This window comes from Microcebus murinus, chromosome 3 (assembly GCF_040939455.1).
Source record: "Microcebus murinus isolate Inina chromosome 3, M.murinus_Inina_mat1.0, whole genome shotgun sequence".
NCBI lineage: Eukaryota > Metazoa > Chordata > Mammalia > Primates > Cheirogaleidae > Microcebus > Microcebus murinus.
This window is the reverse complement of record NC_134106.1, coordinates 30,235,768-30,260,089: the sequence shown is the minus strand read 5'-3', so window position 1 is coordinate 30,260,089 and position 24,322 is coordinate 30,235,768.

The window sequence follows — 24,322 nt, the reverse complement described above, 5'->3', positions numbered from 1 at the left end:
AGGTGAGAGGCAGGTATCTATCGGGGTACTGTCACAGACTGTGGGCCCCTGGCAGAGGCCAGTGGCCTTTCTGTCCAAACAGCTGGACTTGGTAGCGTTGGGATGGCCGCCTTGTCTGCAGGCACTGGCAGTGACCATCTTGCTGGTCAAGGAGGTAGACTGGCTTGCGTTTGGGCAGGGTGTCTATGAGCGGACCTTGAACCCTGCCACCTTCCCTCCTACTGGGCCAGGGTCCCAGGTCCATGACTGTGCTGAGGCCGTGGAGGAGGTGTGTGCAAGCCGGCCAGACTTGGGGGATGGTCTGTTGCCAGCACCTGACCTGGAGCTCCACATGGAGAGCAGCAGCCACACCCAGGATGGCAAACAGTTGGCTGGCTTCGCAGTCACCACAGGGAGCGAAGTCATCACATCAGCCCCTCTGCTTCAGGGATGGTCAGCCCAGAGGGCAGAGTTGTGGGCGCTCATCCAAGCTCTCAGGTAAGCCCAAGACATAAGCACCAATGTATATGGATTGTCCCTAAATCTGGTCAGACTGAATGGGACCACCGGTCTGGACTCTCATGGGAATTGGACTCGGGGCCTTCGCCCCAAGAGACTGGACTAACTTGCTTTGGTAATCCTTTTCTGGGTTTACATGGGGTGCCTCTGTGTTCTTGGTGGGAGCTCTCTGGGGAAGAATATGTAAACCAATCAGGAATTATAACTACCAAAGTCAAAGGGCTATGGTAACCATGGGACCTTGCTTGCCCAATGCAGTTATTAGATTCGTAGAGAGGTTGATGCCCCTGTGTAAACTGATAAGGGCATCAAAAGGGGGGAATGATGTGGAAAATGTCAGGCGCCGGGACGCAGCCGCTTGCCGCCTCCCTGCGGGCCAGCGCAACGCAGACACTTCCCGCCTTTATCCTGTGACAGAATAAATTTCTGTTGTTTAAGCCACCCAGTTTCTGGTACTTTGCTATGGCAAAGGAAACTCGTACAGCAGCCATCTCGAATCCTCTCACAAACCTCAGCTCACTCATAGAGGCCTTTGATGTTTCACAAGAAAGGTTGAACCTTTCTTTTTCTTCCTTTTGTGGCTGTCTTCTCCCACCCAGTCCTCTTACATTACCTTCTTTCTCTTTAAGAAGTCATCTCTAGTCTCCCTTGCAGCCTGTTTTCTCCACCTGAAAGCTACCTGAGAGAATCCCTCTTTTGTATCTCAAAAAATAAGATAGACTTGAAAATGAAAATCTACTTTTAAATTAAAAGATGACATATTTGAAAGTTCTGTGTGAACTTCTTAGAAACACATTTCATCCCATATTGGGATACTTAGAGAGCAAGTCTTAACAAGCCAAATGCTGTAATTCTGCCTTAGAAACTCCACACTGACTAATGCTTCTGAAGAGATTTAGTCCTATCTTACTTCTACTTGTGTTTTGCTCAATATTCCCACCATACAATTTTGACATGTTCTGGACATGATTTTACAAAAAACAAAATGTAAAACTTTAAATAGTGGAAGTTCACCCATTCCTGGATATAAATGATACATAAACTTTGGAAAATCTTCTTACTAAAGGTTTGTTTGTGCCTTCATTAGCAATATACTAAAGCTAATAATTTTTAAATCTGCAAATATAACCAATACTAGTGTTGTTCAAATTGTTTTAATCACTACTCTCCAATCAGCAAAAAAATAGTTCTGTGCATGTACTTACTGTATATGTGTATATTTATAAAATATATATGTGTATATTGCACATTAAAATGTACTTATTATTAGAATTTTTAAAGGCTGAAATTAAAGCTAAATATGAATAATAGTTCTTTTGTTTTCACAAAGGCCATCTTGTGAACCCCACTTAGGAGATCACTAGCTTCCGTAAGAGTGAATACGATACAGGTAAAGAGCAAACTCCTGACTTACTTCACAGTTAATAATGATGCTTGGAGTTATTGAAGAAGTATCACAGAACCGTGCTGTGGGAAATCCTTCTGAGCCCCTATTACTCCTCTCTCACTTATGCAACACCATTGTTCATGTTAGCACATGACCAAAGTAGAGAAATGCACAGAACAGAGATTTCATCAACAGCCAGTGATATATTGGAAAAAAATCAAAGCTTAAATTTCAGAATAGTACAGAAAAATAGAAATAATAATAAAAATAGCCATACATTGAGAGGAAATATAGTGCAATAGTTAAGGCTCTGGTGTTCGATCAGGTTGAGAGAAGAGGAATGAGTCAAGAATGTTGAGTCATTTCTTTTTTTTCCTTAATTGAGACGCAGTCTTGCTCTTGCTCAGGCTGGTCTCGAACTCCTGAGCTCAAGCGATCCTCCCTTCTCAGCTTCCCAGAGTGCTAGGATTACAGGCATCCGCCACCGCACCCAGCCCGTGGAGTCAACTCTTAATCCACACACACAAACAGTAGGTTCATATGATTTAGAATATGCCACACAAACACATATAAATACCTCTCTGTCCATCTTTCTGGGTTTGGTATGGGTCTTTTCCAGAAACCAGTAAGACCACTGATTACTTACCTGATGAGAGATCACATGCTAGAGTTATAAGTCTTTCTTGCCACTCCCATTCACTGGGTGCTTTGATGAGTACCTTACAGATATTATCTCACCCAACTTCTCAGGGTCATGATTCCTCATCTACAAACAGTAATTATAACTACCCCCATGGTATAGTTATTATGATCAAGTAATTCATCCAGAATCATAAGGGAGCAGGTGCCAGAAACAGGATCCCAGGCCAGGCTGTTGAACTCCAACAGGCTTCGCCACTCTTGTACCAGCAGTCAGGAATAAAGACCCCCTCACTCCGCTTGATCAGAGAAATGACTAACTTGCCTTTTCAACAATCCTCATTAATCTATTAAATCTTCTTTCCTACTTGACAAATCAAACACAGAAAAAAGGACAAAGCAAGGAGTTAATCCATTCTTGCTCTTTTTTTCCTTCACGGCCTCAGTTATTCACTATTGGGGTTTGGGAGGACCCAATATATTACACTCTCTCCTCTGCTGGAGCTGTGAATTTACCAAGAGGAACAAAAGTGTAAAGCAGATGGAGAGTGTATCAGCGATTCTATTATTAACAAAACTATGTTGAACAGTGACAATTTTGTCCCCAAAAGGCTCTAACATAAGCCCTAAGAGTTCATCAGTTAAACTTATCTTAATGCCACTCCTCATCCAAGGTTGAAAATTCACTCCCTATTCTATTTTCTGCTTCAAATTAGCCCATTCACATTGTCCAAAATATAGACAATTCTGCAAAAAACAAAAATAAAAACACTCTAATGATAATATGCTAAATGCCCTCTGTATGAATTTAAGCCCACTAACTATGAAGTTCCTGAAGAGAAATGAAAACCCTCAAATTAAATCCCTTTACAAATGCAAGTCTTAAGAAAGAAAAATTCAAGTCTAACATCAAACTCACTTTCCCTTATATATTAAAAATCCAAAGAAACCCTCCAAAACATCTTTCTGGCAATACAGCTGAATAAGTATCATGAAAATCTCTCCTAATAAAGAATACATAATAATGCTGAAAAACACACAAAGCATTTATTTCAATGCCTAACAGCTTAGTTGGCAAGAGAGTAACAGAAATCCCTTATGGTCAAAAGTTATTTAAAAACTAAAAATCTAGCAAGATAGCTATATATTGAAGCCAATAGTTACCCTCAGGGATAGACTGATCTCTGATAGCCTAGAACTTGGATTTCAATGAGCCATAAGCAACAAAGCTTATATCCTGAGAAGGTGAGGTGCCAGATGAAGGGCTCCTGATAAAGCCTGGACCCCAAAAAGATAATATGCTCAGAGAGAAAAAAACAATAGCCCCTTAGAGATAGGCCACAAACAAACTTGACTTCTTGTGATGGATCAGGAGGGAAAAAGCATATGCTTTGAGAATTTACATTAATAAACAGATCACCAATCTGGTCTGAGACTGAATTTATATTACAGTATATATATCGGCAAAAAAAGAAAAACCCTCCAAGTTGAAAATTGAGTTTAAAGTAGCCCCAGGTTTGTAGTGCTGCTAGTCGTGTAGAAGAACCAAATATAAATTCTCATGAAAGAATACAGTATAATCCAGTGCTGAAAGAATTTCCACAGACAGAAGTTGTCAGAGGCATGAGCTTATACTTAAAAATCACAAAAACAAAAATGAAACCAAGAAAACAAGCCAATATGACTGTGAGTTGATAGAAAAACAATTTAAAAATTGAACCATATCCATAATTAATATAGGTATTACAATTATGAGACATAAAATATAAATTATGCTAAATATTTTTAATGGAATGAATAAGTTTGAAATTATGATAAAATAAATAAGAGTTCAGGCAGGCTTGAAAATGAAAATTTTAATTTTTTAAAATTAAAAATATAGTAATCCAAATTAGAGTAGTCATATACTATAGATTCGTACATACACATTCAAGTTTAACAATCACCAACTTAGACCTTCTTATGCTATCCTTCTTAACTTTTCATATTTTGTATCTGTTTGTTTTTGTGATTCATTATGAACAAATTCTTCAGATCTTTAAGTATATAACTACTCCCTTTAGTTTATGTTTAATCTGATGTGCTTATGTTTAATCATGAGTCTCTAATTGGATTACTATATCTGTTAAAGTGAAGATTCTGATTTAATAGTCTGGAATGGAACCTGACATTCTACATTTTTAACAAATTTCCAGATCAAGCCAATATTGCTGTTACCACACCTCTATTACTAATAAAATAAATCAAATACACACACAAAAAGCAGCAGGGTCATAGAAAATTTGAAATACACAGCAAGAAAGTTTGACATAAACAATATTAAAAAAACTGCCAACAACAATCAAAGAATGCTCATTCTTTGTAAACATTATTGAAAATTGACCAGATACTAGTTAGAGCAAGCCTCAAAAAATTCAGCACATGTTCTCTGACTTCAATATATCAAAGTATTATTTTTTAAAAAATTAAAAAACATGACTTATAAAATATACAGTACACATGTGCTGAAGAGGCAACTTGTAAAATGGTGAAGTTGGTTCAAAAAGCATTTGAGAAACCAGGTATTTATAATCATTCTGAAAAAAGAACATTACAATAAGATTGCTGGATTAGATACAAAACTAGTTAATGACCTAAAGGGAAATAAAACCATAACTTTTAGAGGTTTTTTTTTTCTTTACTGGATAAAAATCTACAAACTAACACGTAACTTCACAAAATCTGGATTTTTGTTCAAGAGTGAATAGCAAGTTAAAGGGGGATTCCTCTAGATAATGAAATAAGCCTTGCCCAGTTAAACAATGTTCCAATATGATATCAAAAGGATGTGCTGCTCCCTTTGCCTTATTTTTAAGTTTCAGATAATGTTTTTTAACATGTGCTAGCCTTGCTGGTTCATATGGGTTTTCTCCTAGGGAAGCAGAGTCACAATGGTGGGAGTAAAATTATAACCTTCAGTAAGAAAGCAGAAGCCTCAGTTCCACTGTGGTATTATTGGCAGTGCTGTATTTTAAGACATTTTCAAACAAGCACCTTTTTCGGGGGTGGCCTCTGCTGAGCAGTACAACCCCAGGCTTCTGCGCTTCTCGGCTTGTGGAAGGCTATACTGCCACCCAAGCCCCACCATCGCTGCAGCCTCAACCCCACTGCCCCAAGTTCTGCTTATATCTGAAGCCAGCCTGCTATAATTAAAAGGCTGCCAATATTTCCATCCTTTTTTTCTTTTCCATGCATTTTTATATCTCCTGTGGCAGCCTGCCTGGACACATCACATGATCCCCCCAGGTGCCAGTTATTGTTTTTGTGAACACACTGTTTAGAAATTTGCCTAAGTTTGCTCCACCACAAACCTGGTTTTCCATAAGCCCTGTCCTTTTAATGTGTAACTTTTATAGTAATACAAGGTTTTCAGACACATATACACCACATTAGAGCAGAAACTTCTTTATTTCATAGGGTGCTTGAAATATCAGGAGACATGTTTCATATCATGACAAGAATTGTGGTAGATGAGGGATATACCTTATAGATTGACAGACATTGTAAATCCTTCTACTGAATAATTTATCTACTATTACAGAAAAGAAAATGGCATTACTGGTAGGACTGGTAGGAATACAAAGACTGCTTAGGAATACAACTTGGAATAGATTTTCAAACTTTTTATTCTGAGTTGATTAGAATTTAAGTTTCAAATCTTGAATAAGCATCTCTCCAGATGGAGCTACTGCAAAGGAAAGAGGCAGCAACCTTATTACTCATATCCTCATTATAAACATTAATTTGATAATACTATCTTATTCATAAATGCTTTAGTTGCCAAAAAATGAATCCTGATGCTCACAGAACATCGGCTATTGTCATTAAATTGCAAATATTATTGAATCCAAGGTGATAAATTCACATTTTTAAAAGCTGTTGTGTGTGAGGAAGTGCAATCAACGCATTTGCAACGATTGTTCCCTCAGAAGTGACGGTTACCAGGGGGCCATATAATACCATGCTGCTGTTGTTATTAATATAAAAGTGAAAACAGACTTTTTCTGAAAGAAAAGAAGTTTGTTAGATGAGTTTGATACTTAGGGCTGATTTTACCACTTAGGTGATATGGCAGGATTTTTCAAAACTTGAATGAGTCCTGTGCATAAAGATTTTGATGAGGCCAGATGCAGTGGCTCACGCCTGTAATCCTAACACTCTGGGAGGCGGAGGCGGGAGGATAGCTTGAGATCAGGAGTTCAAAACCAGCCTAAGCAAAAAATAGAAAAATTAGCCAGTATAGTCCTATAGCCCCAGCTACTTGGGAGGCTGAGGCAGGAGAATTGCTTGAGCCCAAGAGTTGGAGGCTGCAGTGAGCTATGATCATGCCATGGCACTGTGGCCCAGGCAACAGACTGAGGCTTTGTCTCAAAAAAAATTTTTTTTGATGAAAAATATTTACAGGATTTTATGAAAATTTCATAGTGACAAAGGTGCATTGATATTGACAATATTTTCTTAGCTAATTCTGAGTATATTGGATAAAATATGGTGAAAGTATAGTGGGTATAATTCATAATCATTTGATAAGTCTTGGTAGAGTTTTTTTATTACTTCACAAAGGTTTAGAAAGTAATTTATCTAATGACTGAATAAGACATCTTTTTGCAAGTCATGTCTTCCACATCTTTGCATTTGACAAAATTAAAAATATTAATTAAAAAGAATAAAAACCATATAATCATCTCAATAAATGTAAAAAGCATTTAATAAATACAACACCCTTTTATGGCTTAAAAACACTCAATAAAATAGAAACAGAAAGAAACTTTCTCAACTTTATAACGGGCATCTGTGAAAAACCCACAGCTAACATTATACTTAATGGTGAAAGAATGAATGCTTTCCCCCAATACTGGGGAAAAGACAATGGTGTCTGTTCTCAAGACTTTTATTCAATGTTGTACTGGAAGTTCTAGCCAAGTTAATTAGACAAGAAAAAGAAATAAAAAGCATTGATACTGAAAAGGAAGAAGTAAAGCTATATTTTATATGTAGAAAATCATAAGTAATCCATTTTAAAAACTATTAGAACTAATAAACAAGTTCAGCAAGGTTGCAGGATTCAAGATCAATATACAAAAGTCAACTGCATGCATTAGCAATGAAAAATCCAAAAATAAAATTTTTAAAACATTGTATTTGGAATACCATCAAAAAGAATAAAATACTTAAGAATAAATTTAGCAACATTGAAAACTACCAAACGTTTTTGAAAGAAATAAACAAGGCCTAACAAATGGAAAGACATTCCATGTTTGTGGATTGGAAGATTTAATATTGTAAAGATGGCAATATTCCCCAAATTGATGTACAAATTCAACATATTCCCATCAAAATCTCACCAGGCCTTTTTATAGAAAGTGGCAACCTGATCCTAAAATTTACATGGAAATCTAAGGAATCCAAAACAGCCAAAGAAATCTTGAAAGAAGAACAAAGAAGTAAGATAACTCATACTTCCTAACTTCAAAATCTTTTACAAAGCTATAATAATCCAGACAGTGTAGCACTAGCATAGGGAAAAATACAGAAGTCAACAGAACAGAATTAAAAGTCCAAAAATAACCCTTACACCATGGTCAATTGATTCTCAACAAGGGTTCCCAGAAAATTCAACAGGAAAAGAATAGTCTTTTCAACAAATGGTGCATAAAAATAACAGAACTACTAATACATGCTAGGGCATGAATAAAGCTCAAAAACATGCTAAGAAGCCAGACATTAAAATCTGCATGTTATATGATCCCATTTATATGAAATGTCCAGAAATGGAACATCTATAGAGACAGAAAGCAGATCAGCAGTTGCCTGGGGCTAGGAGTAAATAATAATTGACTGCAAACAGGCAAGAGGGCGATGGAAGTGTCCCAACTGCATTGTGGTGATGGTTGCATAACTCAATAAATATACTAAAAATCATCAAACTGTTCACTTGCAACAGGTAAACTTTATAGTATGCACGTAAATAGACCTCAATAAAGCTATTATTAAGTAGCTAGAAAAAAGATGCTTACCTAAGTTTAAAATAACATTCTATCTGCCTGTTATTTAATTAAATTTTTTCCTGTCATTTCCTCAACACCTATTATGAGACAAGTACTGGGTATTATATTTTTCCTGTTTGTATCTTATTTTTATTTATCTCAACCCTATGAAACAGATGTAATTATACCCATTTTTTTCCAGAGGAAGATATTGATTCTGTTTGTTTGTTTGTTTTTCTTTTTCTTCTTTTTAAGATATTGATTCTTAAAGCTTCTATCACCAGGCCAAGATCAGAGAGATGGTAGGTAGCAGAACTAGAAATCAAACTCCAGGCTTGTCTGACTTCAAAGCACAGGCTTACCTGGTAGAGTTCCCATTTAAGACAGTAAAAATGCAGCAGATCATAACCATTATATTGTAAGGATAACCATTGTACCTTACATAACCATTGTAAGGATCCTCCTCCATGCAATGACCAGTAGAATTACCAGAATAGTGAGAGTGGGGAAAAGAAGGAGGGATCCCAGAGGGCTCCCCAAGGCCAGGCCCAACAACACCAGACCTACTACAGGCAAAGGTTCCCACCTAACTACATGTGGAGACTCCATGGGCCTCCATCACAAAATTCCAACCCTCCTGTGCAGGGAGAAGTGACTTAGGATGCTGCCAACCGGGACTCGGGAGCACAAGTAGACCTTACTGTAGACCGGTAAGACAGGGTATGCCCCACGATTCCTCAGGGGCCCTCCTAGCCAAAGACAGCCTAGAGAAGACAGCAATGAAGAGGCTAATGAGAACCAAGGAGAGGAGACCCGAAGTCAGCAGCCACCTCAGCATCAGTACCATGGCAACTTCAGTTACCATTGCAGACACCCAGAAAGCCCTAAACCACGAGAGGATAAAGAGACAAAAGCAGCCTAGCCATCAGCTAAGAATTCAGCTGTTCCTGAGGCTGAGCAGGGCAGGACAGAGTAAATGCCCACTTACCATATCCACGGTGATCTGGTTCAGTCATCCTACAAAAAGGAATCAACATGAAATGCTAGCAATAAGACGTGAACAAGACATTGGAGATGAAGACCTTAAGTGCTTGCTTTTTGCCCGTTCACCAGATAAATAGAACTATCTGTGTTCTCTATGCTGCATGAGGTTTTTATTATTTTTATCTAAAGATGTCTTTTTTGGTAATAATAAATCTTAAAAAAAAAAAAGCCTGTCTTTTCCTTTTTTCAATACACCTTTAAAAGTTTTTAAATTGTTTCAATCTGGTCAAGTTGAGATTTTTAAGAACTTCATTTTTAATTTGTAATTAGAAGTTTACAACTTGATTATTTTTGAAAAAGTCAACAAACTGCAAGCACCTGTTAATAAAGGTCTTAAATAATTGTCAAAAAAAAAAAAAAAGGCATCAGCCTAGTCCCTAAGTCACACTGCTGCTCTTCTGAGGAATGAAGAGTTTCAGAGAATCTTTTTCTTTTGCAAAAGAAAGGAGAATGGTTGCCCAGACCACGAAACTCTCAATTTCACAACATATCACCTACTATCTCAAAGCCAATCCTAGAGTATTTATTAATATTTCAATATTTTGTTGCTGACATAAAATGGGGACTGGACAGGTGTCTTAAAGACTCAAACCATCCAAGGTTCACCCAGCCTCTGTAGTCATGATTTCTGGTTGATTCAGTTGGTTACAGAACAGATGGAATGGGTATCTCCATTTAGTGCACATATAAAATTCCTAAGAAAGTCATTTGAATACAAATTCTAGGACTCTATGCCCTGATAATCTGGTCCAATAGGTCTGGGGTATGGCGTCAGAATCTGCATTTTTTGAACAGACATAGGAAAACTGTTAAAATCACAGGCTTCAGAGAACATATATACTTGAGTCTGAATATTGCCTTAGGTCATTAAATAGTTATGGCACCTTGACAAGTGAGCATCTCTGAGCCTCAGTTTCTTTATCTAGAAAAGGATGTTGATAATAACTACCTCTTAAAATGGCTGTGAATTTTTAATTACTAGATGCTTCAAGAAATCCTTCCATAGCAATAGCTGGGGGTTTTTTTGGTTTTTTTTTAACACGTGCATGAGTATGTGTTTCCTAGAGAGCCTGAGAGGATGGAGTGTTGCCAGCAGTCCAGACTGAATGCTTTTTCTCAGAATCAGGTCAGCGGCAAACACGCTGCTGGTTGGACTACATCAACCAGACAGAGAAAGCAGAGCAACCAGGCCCACAGCCCTCAGGCACTGCTGACTTGCGTTCTTTGTAAGAGACTTTGCTATTTGGAGCTGAACTCTACTGACTCACAAATGTAGTCTGTCTCTGGCCTTGAAAATTGATCCTGAGAAAAGAGGAGAAACCATGTGGCAAAGATGACACCTACTGGCAGCCCAAGGGCCCTGCTTAGCTGACACAGCCTGGATTCGTTCTGGAGGTCTCCATCCCATTGCCCTCCTACCTACGAAATGCTATCACCAAGGAAATAAGCAGACATGTGGCAAAGGTTTGCATGCAGACAATTTACATTAAGTATTATCTATAAAAGTGAAATATTGGAGTGACTTGCTGTTCAATAGTAGGAATTGGGTTAAATAAATGTTGGTGCATCCGTACAACAGACTATCAAGCAGCCATTAAAAGCTATGTTTTAAAATTCCTTTAATAACATGAAGAAATAGCCATATTAATATAATAAATTCAAAAGTCAGGTTAGAACACAAAACAAATAGGATAATGATTAAATAAAATTGATGTCTGTATATGCTCATAGAAAGAAATTAAGAATGAAATGTAGAAAGTGATCATCTCTAAGATTAGTGTTTTCTTCTTTATACATTACTATATTTTTCAACATTTCTGCAATAAACATATATTACTTCAGGGAATAGAAGGCAAAGGAATAAAAAATAATTTTTTTCAAAAAGGAAAAGGATTTTAATGACATTTTAAAAGAGAACTCTGATGAAGCAGTAGTAAAGATCAAAAGTGAAGAGCTGAGACTCAGATCTCAGGAAATATGATCGGAGAGGCTGATGAGAAACAGAGACTGATCTTCGTGATGACGTTAGCAGCATCAGATACTGCCACTTTGCAGGACGGTGGAACAAAAGAACAAAAGAATGAGGCTACAACATTATCTAAGAAGCAGAAAGCTTTTTATTTCCCTGGCCTAATCATCAGACTTACAACTGCTTCTTCTTTCGTATTATCTCTAGAGAATTTTCTTACATAAATGCCTGTGATTAAAAGGTCTTTCCTGCTGAGTAAGTGGGTACAACTATCTCTATCTCTTCAATGAATGTCTAATTGATGCATCTCTAATTTCCCCCACAGTGTCAGGCAAAACCTTGGCTCTATCACACACCAACTCTGTGGCCAAAGGGAAATCACTTGACTTCTCTGAGCTTCACTCTTATTGGTAAAAATAAAGATAGCAATAGCCACCCAACTGCACCTCCTATAGTTACAATCTTTACGTGAGATGATGGGCTTTGAAAGCAATCCCATGCATAATAAAGCAATCCTGTGCGTAATAAAGCGATTCCCAAGTCATAGTAATTAACATCCTTTATTGAGTAATTAAGTGACAAGTACTTCACAAGGTGTTTTCTTACATATTATGTCATTTAATCATCATAAAAAGCCTATAAGTGAGTATAATGCCCATTTTATACATGAGAAAATCAAATTTATAACGTGCTCAAAATTGAACGTGTTTTACATTGTAGAGCCAGGATTTGAATTCTGTTCTATCTCCAAATAATATGCTCTTAAGGAATATGTTATTCTTCTGTATAGAATCTTAGTGTTCAAAGGGACCCAACAGATCATTAGGTTGAACCCCTGTAGTTTGCAGATGGGAACACCAAGGCCCAGAAAGGGAACATGACTTGCCCATACAACCAGCAAGAAACACCACAAACTTCACTGCACAGGACACTGAGATCTGCTGCACAATCTTCCGGTCAATGTGGTTCCTGGTCACTTGAGCCCCAGGGAGTGAGCTGGGGTTCCTGTTCTCATTTAGCACCACTTCTCCATTGCTGGTAACCAGAAACTTTTGAATCCACCCTGTTATTCAATGGCCAAATTACATATTCTGAACTGTACTGGGTGAACCTTTGAACTTCTGGGGAAAGCGAACTTCCATACTGTCAAGTTTCACCATCACCAAAGCCAGAAGATGGATGGGGTCAAAAAGCCCACAAGGGAGAGGTCCAAGGTCACCAGCCAAGCTGAGCCCTAGATAAAAATGCCTCCAAAATTTATCTTCCTAAGTAGGAATCTTGAGGGCAAAGAGGGATGCTACTAATCATTACAGTCACCATGGTCATAAGGTAAAGCTACTGTCAGAAGCATCACATTGAAGGAGAAAATAGCAAGGAACAAAGATACCAGAACCTAAGTCAAAGGGTCTGAGACTAGAAGCAGAAAGATGGATCTGGGTTTGTGCAACCCTCCAGGTTGTCATCCTGAAATGGTCAGATGATTTGCTCCTCATCAATATCTGTGTCACTTCTCTGGTGTTGTGCCTTAGCCCATAGTCAGGGATAGAAATGACTGTAGTATATGTCAAGGTCACACACAATTTTAAATCGGCATACGCACCAAGTATGTGCAGACATAGATTCACCACAAAAATGTTCCCCATTTAGCTCCCTCCAGCTCTACTTCTCACTCCAGCTGCAATTCTATGAATAAAGCATTTTCCCCCTAAAACTTTTCACTTTTCCTTTCATTTTTTATGTCTGCCTGAAAAAGGAAAAACATAATCAAGTAACAATTTCCTTTTACATCATGAAATATGATGTAGCCTCCCAATAACCAAGGCATGGTAAAAGAGAGTAATCTATAAGTCATGCCTGTTCATGGGGTCTAACTAGTAGGATGGCTGATTTTTCTTTTAATCAGATTGGCTTATTATCAATGACCATACAACAGACCCCACAGGGCATCTGAAAATTGACCATTCTGGCCCACAGTGTTAGCTCCAGTTACAACCTAGGAGCTCTGTGATCCTCAACTATAGATGGCCACAACTTACACCCCTGTGCTGTGTGGACTCTACTGCCCGCCTTTCATTTGGCTCTCTTGTAAGACTGTCCCTGATCCCACTGCTATTTATTCATTCATTTAACAAACCCACTGTTCAAATAAACAAAACAAAGACCCCTGCCTTTGTGGCACTTATATCTTAAAAGGATAAGGCAAACAATAAAAAGCAAACACATTAAATAAGTCAATTGTATAGTATGTTAGAGGGTGATACCAAAAAAAGTATAACAGAGTAAAAGAGCTCAAGATTAAAAATAGAGGGATCCAGGAAGACTGCACTGAAAAATTGCATTCCAGCAAGAATTGGAAGAGGATAAAGAAATTAGTCATGAAGCTATCTGGGGAGAAAATACTCCAGGCAGAGGAAACAGCCTGTGCAAAGGTCCTGAGGTAGGATCAAGACTGCCATGTTCAAGAAACAACAAGTAGGCCTGTGTGGCTACAGCAGAGTGAGCAATGGGGGAGGCTAGTCAAAGATGAAGTCAGAGCATCATTAGAGGACAGATCACAGAGGGTCAAGCCAGCCACTGTGAGGACATTGACATTCACTCTAAGTGAAATAAGAACTATTACAGGCTTTGAGTGGAGAAGTGACATAATCTGATCTACTTTCTTAAAGAATCACTCTTCCTGTTATACAAACAATAGACAGAAGGAAAGTAGAATAGAGTCAGGGAGGCTTAATAAGAGGCTCTTAGTAACTGAGGCAAGAAATGATGGTGGCTTAGACCACTGCGGTAGCAATGGAGGTGGTAAAAGGTGTTTGCATTCTGGATGTATTTTGAAGATACACCCAGCCAGGCTATTTCCTGACTTGCTGGGTATGGGTTGTGAAAAAGAGGAGCCAAGAATGGCTCCAGTGTTTTGGCTGAGCTATGGAAAGAATGAAGCTACAGTCAACCGAGATGGAAAAGGCCATAGGTGAAGCAGCTTTGTCAGGGGAAGACCAGGAATTCAGTGGGGCATGTTGAGTTTGACCTCCAAGTGGAGCTGTTCAGCAGGCAACTGGATATATGAGTCTATAAGGCAGTTGAGAACTCTGGGAGTTGTCAACACACATGGGTGATATTGAAAGACTCAACGCTGGATGAGGTCAACCATGAACTAAGTGAGACAGAAAAATGAAGAGGACCAAGAACTGAGCCCTGGGGTTCCTCAACATTGACAAGTCTGAAGATGAAGAGGAATCAGCAAAAGAGACTAGAAAATAGTCCCCAGTGAGTTGGCAGAGAATTCAGAAAGTGTCATAAGATTCTAATTTCAATGGGCTTACGGGCCAGGAACATTCTATTCTCCAATAACTTTTTTCTTTGTTTCCTTGAATCAACGTGAATAAATTCCATACCTCTAAGTGCTTTTTTTCTTTGTACTTGATGCGCAACCATTTCCAGCCGTCTCCCCACGGTTACTGTGCAGATCTGGTAGCAGCCAGAGCAGGAGCCCTGATACCAGGCAAGTGGCTCAGATGGGCAGCCCGTTTGCTGCTCTGACACATCCCATGTCCAGAGGGAGACCATCTTCCTTCCTTTCCTTCCTTCCTTCCTGTGAGTCTAAACAGAACCCGCAGATGGTGCCTACCCAACACCACCAAAACACAGAAGGAGAGAATGCTCACGCAGCTGCCTGGGCAAACTGTCTGGGTATCACGCAGCTTTCGGGAGCTCAGCAGCATGTGGAAGATGATGTACTGAACCTGGGGAAGAGGACAGATAAACTCGAGTGCCCAGAGCATCCACAACTTCAGACACGTAGCCTATTTATTGCCTCTAGAATAGTCTTGCCCTGTGTCCTGTGGGCCACATGCTGAAACAGCTCCAAGGAGGAAGCAATGTCTGAGAATTAATTTCTCAGGTTCTGAGAACACAGAAATATCTTTAAAGCTTCAACTCTACCTTCTGATTTATACACTGACTCATGTTTGAAATTCCACCATTATCAGTGTTTAATCTCTTGATTAAAAAAATGTTTTTAATAGACTCCCCTGTCTTCTCTCTCAGCTCAAAATGGGAACATAGAGCTTGATAGGGAAAAACCGGAAGAAGGGACAGGGCATGGGACAAAGAGGACGAAGAAAACTCGCCTCCACTTCCGCATCCACCACCCAGGAAGGAAAATGGTCCCGAATAGGGAAGCAAGAAATGCAACCTCCTTGGCTGGAATTTCCCCTGTTGACAGGTGTAGGAGGGAATCACCTGGATGAGTCAGAAACGCCTTGGCTTGGGCTTTGGTTGAAAGCTGCCCATGCAAATGTCTCGGGCCTTCTTTGCCACCACAGAGGAAACAGTCTGAACCCAAAGGTCTTGCTGGTCCGCAGAAGCCAAGAGGAGACCAAGTGTGACCATTCTGAGGGTCTGCGGGCAGGTTTCTCACCCCAAGCCTGAAGGAGCCTCAACTCTTCTACCTACTTCTTCTGGCTTTCCGTTCCCACCCAATTCTGTGTCTCACCCAAAAACTTTACCCAGTGCTGAAAACTGCTCTACACTGTGGTTCTTCATTCCACTTTATTGCACATCCATATTTCTCATCTGTCTTCCCTGGCATTTCCTCACATGTCCTTCTTTGGAAGGAGAAAGGTAAAAGGAGGTGAGAGACAGACCTGGGGAATTCCCTGGACTCAGTGACATTGGTTCCTGTTCTGTTTCTTAGTCACCACTTCTCTGAGGGAAGCACTTTCAGAACCTACTGGAAAGTGAAGTCTAGCCTGGGCAACAGAGTGAGACTCTGTCTCAAAAAAAAAAAAAAAAAAAAAGAAAGTGAAGGCCAAATCCCCAGCTGTGAGCTCAGAGTCCCCCATTGGCAGGCCCAGGGGAAGGAGGCCAGGCACAGGCAGCGCACAGCCCAGCACCCAGCGCTCGGATATGAGCCTGATCTCTTGCTGCAGCTGCCCTCAGTGCCTGAGTCCAGCTCTGTGGGAAGATTTGGTCCTCAGTTGCTATCCCATCCTTCAAGCTTTGGCTGTCTAGCGAGAAGCTTGGATTCTTGTTTCTTTCTCTTTTTCTTTTCTTTTTATTTTTTTACTTCAAATAACCACGTACTCCATAACCCTTAGGATGCCCATCTGAGACCCCAAAGCAAGTCACTTTGATTTGAAACAGAGATAAAGGATTAGCATGATACAGTGAAAAGACATTGGACTGAATGGAGATCCCAAACCCTGACTTTTGGTCCCAAATCTTCATTATTGTATAAACTTGAACAAGTTACTCAAACTCTGTGTCTCCATTTCCCCCATCTTCTCTGGGACAGAGCAGGACAGGCCTTCAATGAGGACAGGGGTCCTGAGGGCTGGCGCTGGGTGGGGTAGATGCCCAAGGCAATCAAGGGAGCCAAGAGGCAGAGGGCAAGCCACGTTCTTACAGAACCCTGAGGGTACCGGGAGCAGTGGCTCACGTCTGTAATTCTAGCACTCTGGGAGGTTGAGGTGGGAGAATTGCTTTGAGGTCAGGAGTTCGAGACCAGCCTGATTGAGACCCTGTCTCTACAAAAAATAGAAAAATCAGCCATGCATGATGGGACATGCCTACAGTCTCAGCTACTTGGGAGGCTGAAGCAGGAGGATCATTTGAGCCCAGGAGTTTGAGGTTGCAGTGAGCTATGATGACACCACTGCACTCTAGCTGGGGTGAAAGAGTGAGACGCTGTCTCAAGAATAGAAAATAAAACACTGAGCACCCAAACTAAGGGTATCAAGTTTCTCACCAAAATCAAGGGGTCAAAGCCAGAAAATACATTGTTATATTTTAAATAAGGTGGTTGGAGAAGGCCTCTCTGATAAAGGAGCATTTGCACAAAGTCCTGAAGCCAAGGGAATAGAACCTGGACCAATATCTTAATATTTGTTTAATTATCAAATATTTATTAAACATTTGCCACATGCTAATATCTCTCCAAGGCTCTGGGAATATAATGATGAATAAAATAGACATAGTCTTTGCCCCTGTGGAACTTACAATTTGATAATGGAGATAGGGCCTCCCAAGTAAAACAATATTAGAGTGACAAGTTGCAATAAGTATAATGACGGCAATGAGCCAAGTGCTGAGATAGCGATAAAAGGGAAGGACCTATTTTGATTAGGGGATGTCAGGGAGGCCTCTGTAAGAAGGCCAAGAAACAGACAGCCAGGGGAGTGGGAGTAAAGGGGAATCCATGTGGCAGAAAAGGATGTCCAAAAGCCTCCCTATGGCAGGAGAGTACTTAGCAAGTTCAAGGAACAAAAGGGGCTGGTGAGGCTGTAGCCGAGAGAGGGAGAGAGAGAGAGTGGTAGAATGTTGAGTTTCTGAGTGGGCAGGGACCGGTGGGCAACGATTCTCAGTGCAATGGAAAGCATTAGAGGGTCTTAGGCAGCATAGCAATGAGCTCTGACTCATGTGTTTAAAAGATTTCTCTGACTGCCACTTGGAACCATGTTGGAGAAGGGCAGAGTGCTGCTACAAGGAGTCCAACTGGGAGGCGGTTGCATACTGCAGGTTGAGGGACAGGGAGCAGGGAGCAAGAACAAAGGCAGGTTCAAAACAATAGGCATCAAAACAATTGCCACAGATGAAACCTGAAACCAAGTTACTTGAAAGTGGGTTATTCTGGAGTAAGATCCAGGATCAGGCCTGGGCGTGGTGGCTCACGCCTATAATCCTAGCACTCTGGGAAGCTGAGGCAGGCGGATCACTCGAGATCAGGACTTTGAAACCGGCCTGAGCAAGAGTGAGACCTCATCTCTACTAAAAATAGAAAGAAATTAATTAGCCAACTAAAAATATGTAGAAAAAATTAGCCGGGCATGGTAGTGCATACCTTTAGTCCCAGCTACTCGGGAGGCTGAGGCAGGAGTATCACTTGAGCCCAGGAGTTTGAGGTTGCTGTGAGCTAGGCTGACGCCATGGCACTCACTCTAGCCCGGGCAACAAAGTGAGACTCTGTCTCAGAAAAAAAAAAAAAATCCAGGATCAGGAAAGACAAGTTTCCTCATTGTGAAATTCATCCAACAAGTATTTACTAAGCACCTACTCTGTGCCAAGCACTAGGCTGGTCACTGAGGATATAGCAGCACTGAAACAGAGTCCCTGCTCTTCTTACAGGCTCACATTTTCAAGAGAGAGATAACACACAAGCAAACAGATAACAGTTCCCCAGAAATTAAAGCCCGAGGCAAAAGCTCACAGCGAAGTCTTTATGGGATAGGGTGCAATTCCAGGGAAGTAAAAGTGAAGGAAAGTAGGAAGTGAGGTAGGGAAGGAAGAAAAGCAAACACGAGTGGTTTGTTACCGAGATGGCCAGCTTTGCAACAGATAACAAGTAGTTTCTCATCTCTACCTGTTAGAGTCGTCATATGCAATCACTGCATCTCAAAACAAGCTATTGGACAGAGGAAGGATAAGCAATTTAATCTTCAGTCTCTTCCTATTTCCTGCCTCTCGCTGGTTTAAGACCACTATGCAAGGTATTAACTGCATGTATTCCTGGGTTGTGTCACCTGGCACCTTCGGGCAGCTGCTGTGGAAGCCAAAGCCTTCCTGAGGCCACTGGGGTCAGACCTGGGTGCTGCAGCTGCTGTAGCTCCCACCGAAACAGGTGCTATGGAAGAAACATCTCATCTTCAGGGGAAAGAGAGACAATCAGTGGTTTTAGGGGGTGAAGTGATTGATGGTGGTGGCTTTACTAAGTCGTCACCTAGCCTCTCCAGGTTGGAAACAGGACAAGCCCAGGGTACAGATCAAAGTGTGCCAGGGAAGGGATCTCCAATACTGTATTACTTGAGCAGAGACCCAGAGGAAATGCAGGCAAACACCACGCAAATACCCAGGAGAAGAATTCTAGACAGCAGATATAAAGGCCTTGATTCAGGACCATGCTCAGCTTGTTTGGGAAACCCCAGGAGGCCACTGTGACTAGGGGGAAGTAAGTGAAGATGAGATCAGTGGGATAAGAGACCAGAAAGGTGGAGGAGCCTGGTTCTGTTGGGCTCACCAGCCATGGGGATGGCACTGGATCCTATTCAGAGAGAAATGAGAAGCCAGTGGACCATCTTGAGCAGAAGAGTGATACAACCTGACTGACCCAGAGTGGGAGCAGTGCTCAAAAGCCCTCTATTCAAGGTATAGTAAAAGGAGAGCCAACAGGATCTGCTAACATCCTCAACCGAGAGAAAGGAGTTCCATTTATTAGTTGAGCAGGTGGCTCACGCCTGTAATCCTAGCACTTTGGGAGGCCAAGGTGGGAGGATTGCTTGAGCCCAGGAGTTTGAGGCTAAAGTGAGCTGACATGACACCACTGCACTCTAGCTGGGACGACAGAGCAAGACTCTGTCTAAAAGAAAAAGAAAATTCCATTTACTGAGATGGGAAGGAGAAGATGGGAGGAATGCATGGAACCATGACATGAGTTCAGTTTTGCATTTCTTCATTCAAGGTGGCTTTGGGACACCCCAGGGATGATGTCCGGAGTTTGAGGAGAGATTGGAACTGGAGATACAAATTTGGAAGTCACCCACACATAATTTTAGAGCTGTGGGGCTAGATAAGATTACCTGGGAAATGAGTATAGCTAGAAAAGAGGTCCGAGAACTAAGCCCCAGAATATTCTGGTGTTTAGGAGTCAGGAAGACACAGAAGGTGCAGCAAAGGAGACAGGAGACATTGGTGAGGTAGGAGAACCAAGAGAAAGTGGTGACCGAGAAGCCAAGGAGTGAGTGATCACTGAGTCACACTACTAGTGAGAACCGAGGGATTGAATCAGAGTCCCAAGCCTCAGTCTGCAGAGCCCTGGGTCTGGCGGAGGTGCTGAGGAGCTCCCACGGGAGCCGGCGGGGCGGATGTGGTGGGGGTTGGGACAGGGCTTAGCCAGTAAAGTCCCAGGCCTCTCTCTGCTTCAACCAGATCTGCTCCACTTTTATCTTTTGGGTTTTCCATGTGAGATTCCTTTGAAGAAAAGATTCTCCTATTTAAAACACAAAACTTTGAAAACTGAGAGCACGTTCTACCAATGGGGAGGGGCAAATGTGGAGAGGGCCCCTCTGTGCAGGGCAGCCCCAGGGAAAGCCTAAAGCTGAGGTGAAAACCATAGAGCAGATATTTCTAAGGCCCGTGTCAACTCGAAAGCACTTGGATTCTACCTCTAGGTCCCAGCCCCTGAACAACAACCTCAGACTCCATCCACCCCATGCTGTGGTCTGATAATGACCTTGACAGAGACCTATGACCTGGCTGGCCATCACACATTGGCCTGATAACATTTATGGGCCTCTGCGGAGTGGTGTAAGAAGTTTACGTTTGATCAAAGTGCTGCCTTGAACTCTTTGACTTTGAAGAAAACTACTGGCCTGAGACGTTCACAGTGAGTGAGTCAGAAAACCCTTCCTTCCTCTGCCAACCCTGATCACCAGCTTCACAGTGTGCCCGGCCTCGGGCAGTGTCTGGACAAGGTCTCGTCCATCACGGCCAGCCTCCTACTAGCAGGGAAGTTGACTTCTCTTGGTCACTTCCCAAGTATCCTAAATTTTTCTTGGTTTCTCTTATACTGTAATCCCTCTGCCTTCTCTCAAGGTAAAATGTTAACAATTTAAATATCCAAAAATGTTCTTCTTTCCTTAGATGAAACTTTCTAAGCTCTATCAACTTGTATATAGGTCTGGGAAAGAAATACAATGATCTGCAGAAAATCTGAGCTTAGGTGAAGCAACTTTGCTTTCCTTTAACAAACTCTCATTTCCAATGCAGGATCCAACTGCAAGGAAATGAAGCATGAGTAGCTGAATTTAGAAATCTAATCTAGATTTTTAAAACCTGAGGCATAATCTATGACTCCTGTGTTCTTCTTCCACGACTTGGACCCTGTAGTTTATGAACTGTGATGGACCAAGTACATCTCCATTCTAAGAGAACATTGTAACTCCACATGTTATATAGGCAGTGTGGTACCATGACTTAAGATCATGCATACACACCCAACTAGCTTACCTACTGCAGTGGATATTTGTTGCTCTTTTTTGCACAACATCCTTTCTCTAGACCTTCCTTTGGGGAGTCACCTTTGCCCCACCATCATCCCTGTGGTTTGCTGAGGCTGACCCTCCCCCCAGCTATAGGGATGGACAGGAGACCATAGCCAATCAGAGCATTCCATCTGCCAGCCCAGAGATGAATGGGTAAAGGTCACAAAACCAATGGCAATCAGGCCTAGGACTTTGTGGAACCATTGCACAGGGGATAGGTAGTCTCCCTTCACTAAAACTGGAGTTATGGGGCATGAACCTGGGGCTACTAGCATCCACCTTGCCCCCAGGAGGAAGTGCTGAACTAACTTTAGAGCCTACCTAGAGGAGGGCAGAGAAGATGGATAAGAAGAGAGAAGGTTCTGGAGTCAGCTGTGCCTGAGGTCAGAGACATGAAATAAATTTCTTTTTTTGCTCAGGTAAATTTGAATTGGGTTTTCTGTCACTTGCAACCAAACAAATCTTAAATGATTCATCCTCTCTCAATCTTGACAGCTGAACCTTTAAAATGAGGATGTCAAAAACTAGTCAGTGCCTCAGTGGAGGCACTATTGGCATTTGGGATGGGACAATTCATTATTGTGCAAACTGTCCTCAAACTTCATTTTTGCCCCTCCCTCTAAATGCCAGAAGCACCCCTTAGTCCTTATGGCAACGAAGCATCCACCACCCGTTCCACTACACAAAGACACACACACACACACACACACACACACACACTTAAAAATGCCCCCTGGGGAGCAGTACTACCTCTAGCTGAAAACCAGCAAAGTAGAAAATCTCTAAGATCCCTTCTAACCGAGCTGAAATTAGCCATTTCATGTATCAGAAAGTAAGTTCCCTAGAGTCTAGCTTTTGCATCCATTGAGATCAATTTAATCTCTGTGTTCATTTCTTCGTAAAATGAGGACACTAACCTATAGCTATATGGGTCGATCTAGCAAAGGATTATCACGACAAATTCCATAATTTGAAATAATTCTGATATAACCTAAGGTGGACCCTTAACATTCACAGGGAAAATATCCTAAATGCTTTTGAATACCAATGTTGCATATAATTTGCCCCATTAGACAGTTAAAAAAAACCAGATATTGTAAAGTGATCTTTTCATACCCTGATTTGTCTATTAGTGATTAAGATAAGAATTAAAATCATTTATGAAGCTACTCCCTGCAGCCGTCATTTTTCTAGATCTCTTAAATTACATCTCCAGCAGGAGCAGTTGGCTGTGGGGGGGGAGGGTCACTTTTACAAAGCAATGGGGTGTGTCACTCCCAAGTGTTGCTGCAAGGATGACTAGAGAACAGGGAAGTTGATGGCCGGTGGTCAGCTATGCTCATCCACTTCTCCATGCCAATATCTTAGCTCCTGTAATTTCCTACATGTCATTCTTTGTTAGCCAAAACCACAAATGTTAAGTCTACAAATGCCAAGGACCTCCTGTACCACACAGTGCTGAGTATAAGAGAATAAAGTTTCCAGTGCCGTTTATAATTTATCAGTTTTTAAATCCATTTTTTATGTTACCTTTGTGATCTTTGAGAATTTGAGTTTTGTTTTTTGGTGTGTTTTTTTTTTTTTTTTTTTTTTTTTTTTGCTTTAATCCATGTTATTTTCCTTTCTTGGCAATTGTGTGATCTTTATGTTACTTCTCAAACGGTCTAAACTCTCCGCTGGCAAATTTAGATGTGTCAAGAGAGTGGGCTATGTTCCATGTGTTGCCTTTGAAATATGAGCACAATAAGATGACTTCACTTTGCGTGAGTACACCAACCAAATTCAGGCTGGGAAATACAGCCACGACACAGGCAGTCCTTTCATCCCAGCTCTCTTCAGAACTGTCATAAATTATTGCTGTTGGAAGTATTGCCAGGAGCCTGGGGCCAATTTTCATGTTGAGGAGGATTTGAGGGCTACCCTATACCACACTACAGACTCCACTAGCTAAGAACGCCTCCTCTCCACCTGAGCCCTCCCACGGCACACAGCAGTGGCTTTATGCAGCGGCATCTGCCCCTTGCAACAAAGCAGTAATTTCACGACTTGAAGGCTGAAAAAGATGTACCATAGAGGTCAGAGAAGTGGTAAAGAAAGGGGGAATAAAGGCAGGCAGTTAAACCACTTCTGAACTTTTAGAATTTCAGGCTGCACAGAAAGTGGCCCTGAAATCGAGAGTGAAACCTCACTCTTTGGTGCATTCATCCTTGAAGCCAAAAGTTGATGGGAAGGCTGGCTCTGAAAGCAGAACCCCATGCCTTCACGAATAGCACATTTAAGTAATTTCCCCAAATTTCCTACATTAGCTTTGCTTGAAATTACAGCAGTTGCCCTGAATAGTCTCCCTCATCTTCTCTTTGTTTCCTTTATCCCCCCACCTTCATTCCTCAGATTTAGGTCTTGCAAAGAAACTGAGAATATACAGTGACCCAGCCTCATGTGGGACTCTCTATACATTAAGGGAATGAAAGTGTCTCCAATCTTGTCTGTCGCTCCTTTATGCAAAGTAATCACCTCCAGCTGGGCCAAGTTGGTTGAGCAAATGTTCAGTTTTCACATGATTTTGCTGCAGTGCCATAATGAATGTATTTCTTTGATGGAAGAAAGACGCTTCGTGAAATAAACTGCTTAAGGATTTGGAGCTGGAGCCGAAACATGGGCTGCTTTGTTCTTACGACAACTGCTTCACCATCTAAAACATTTCTCCATTTTAAAGGCTCTGTCT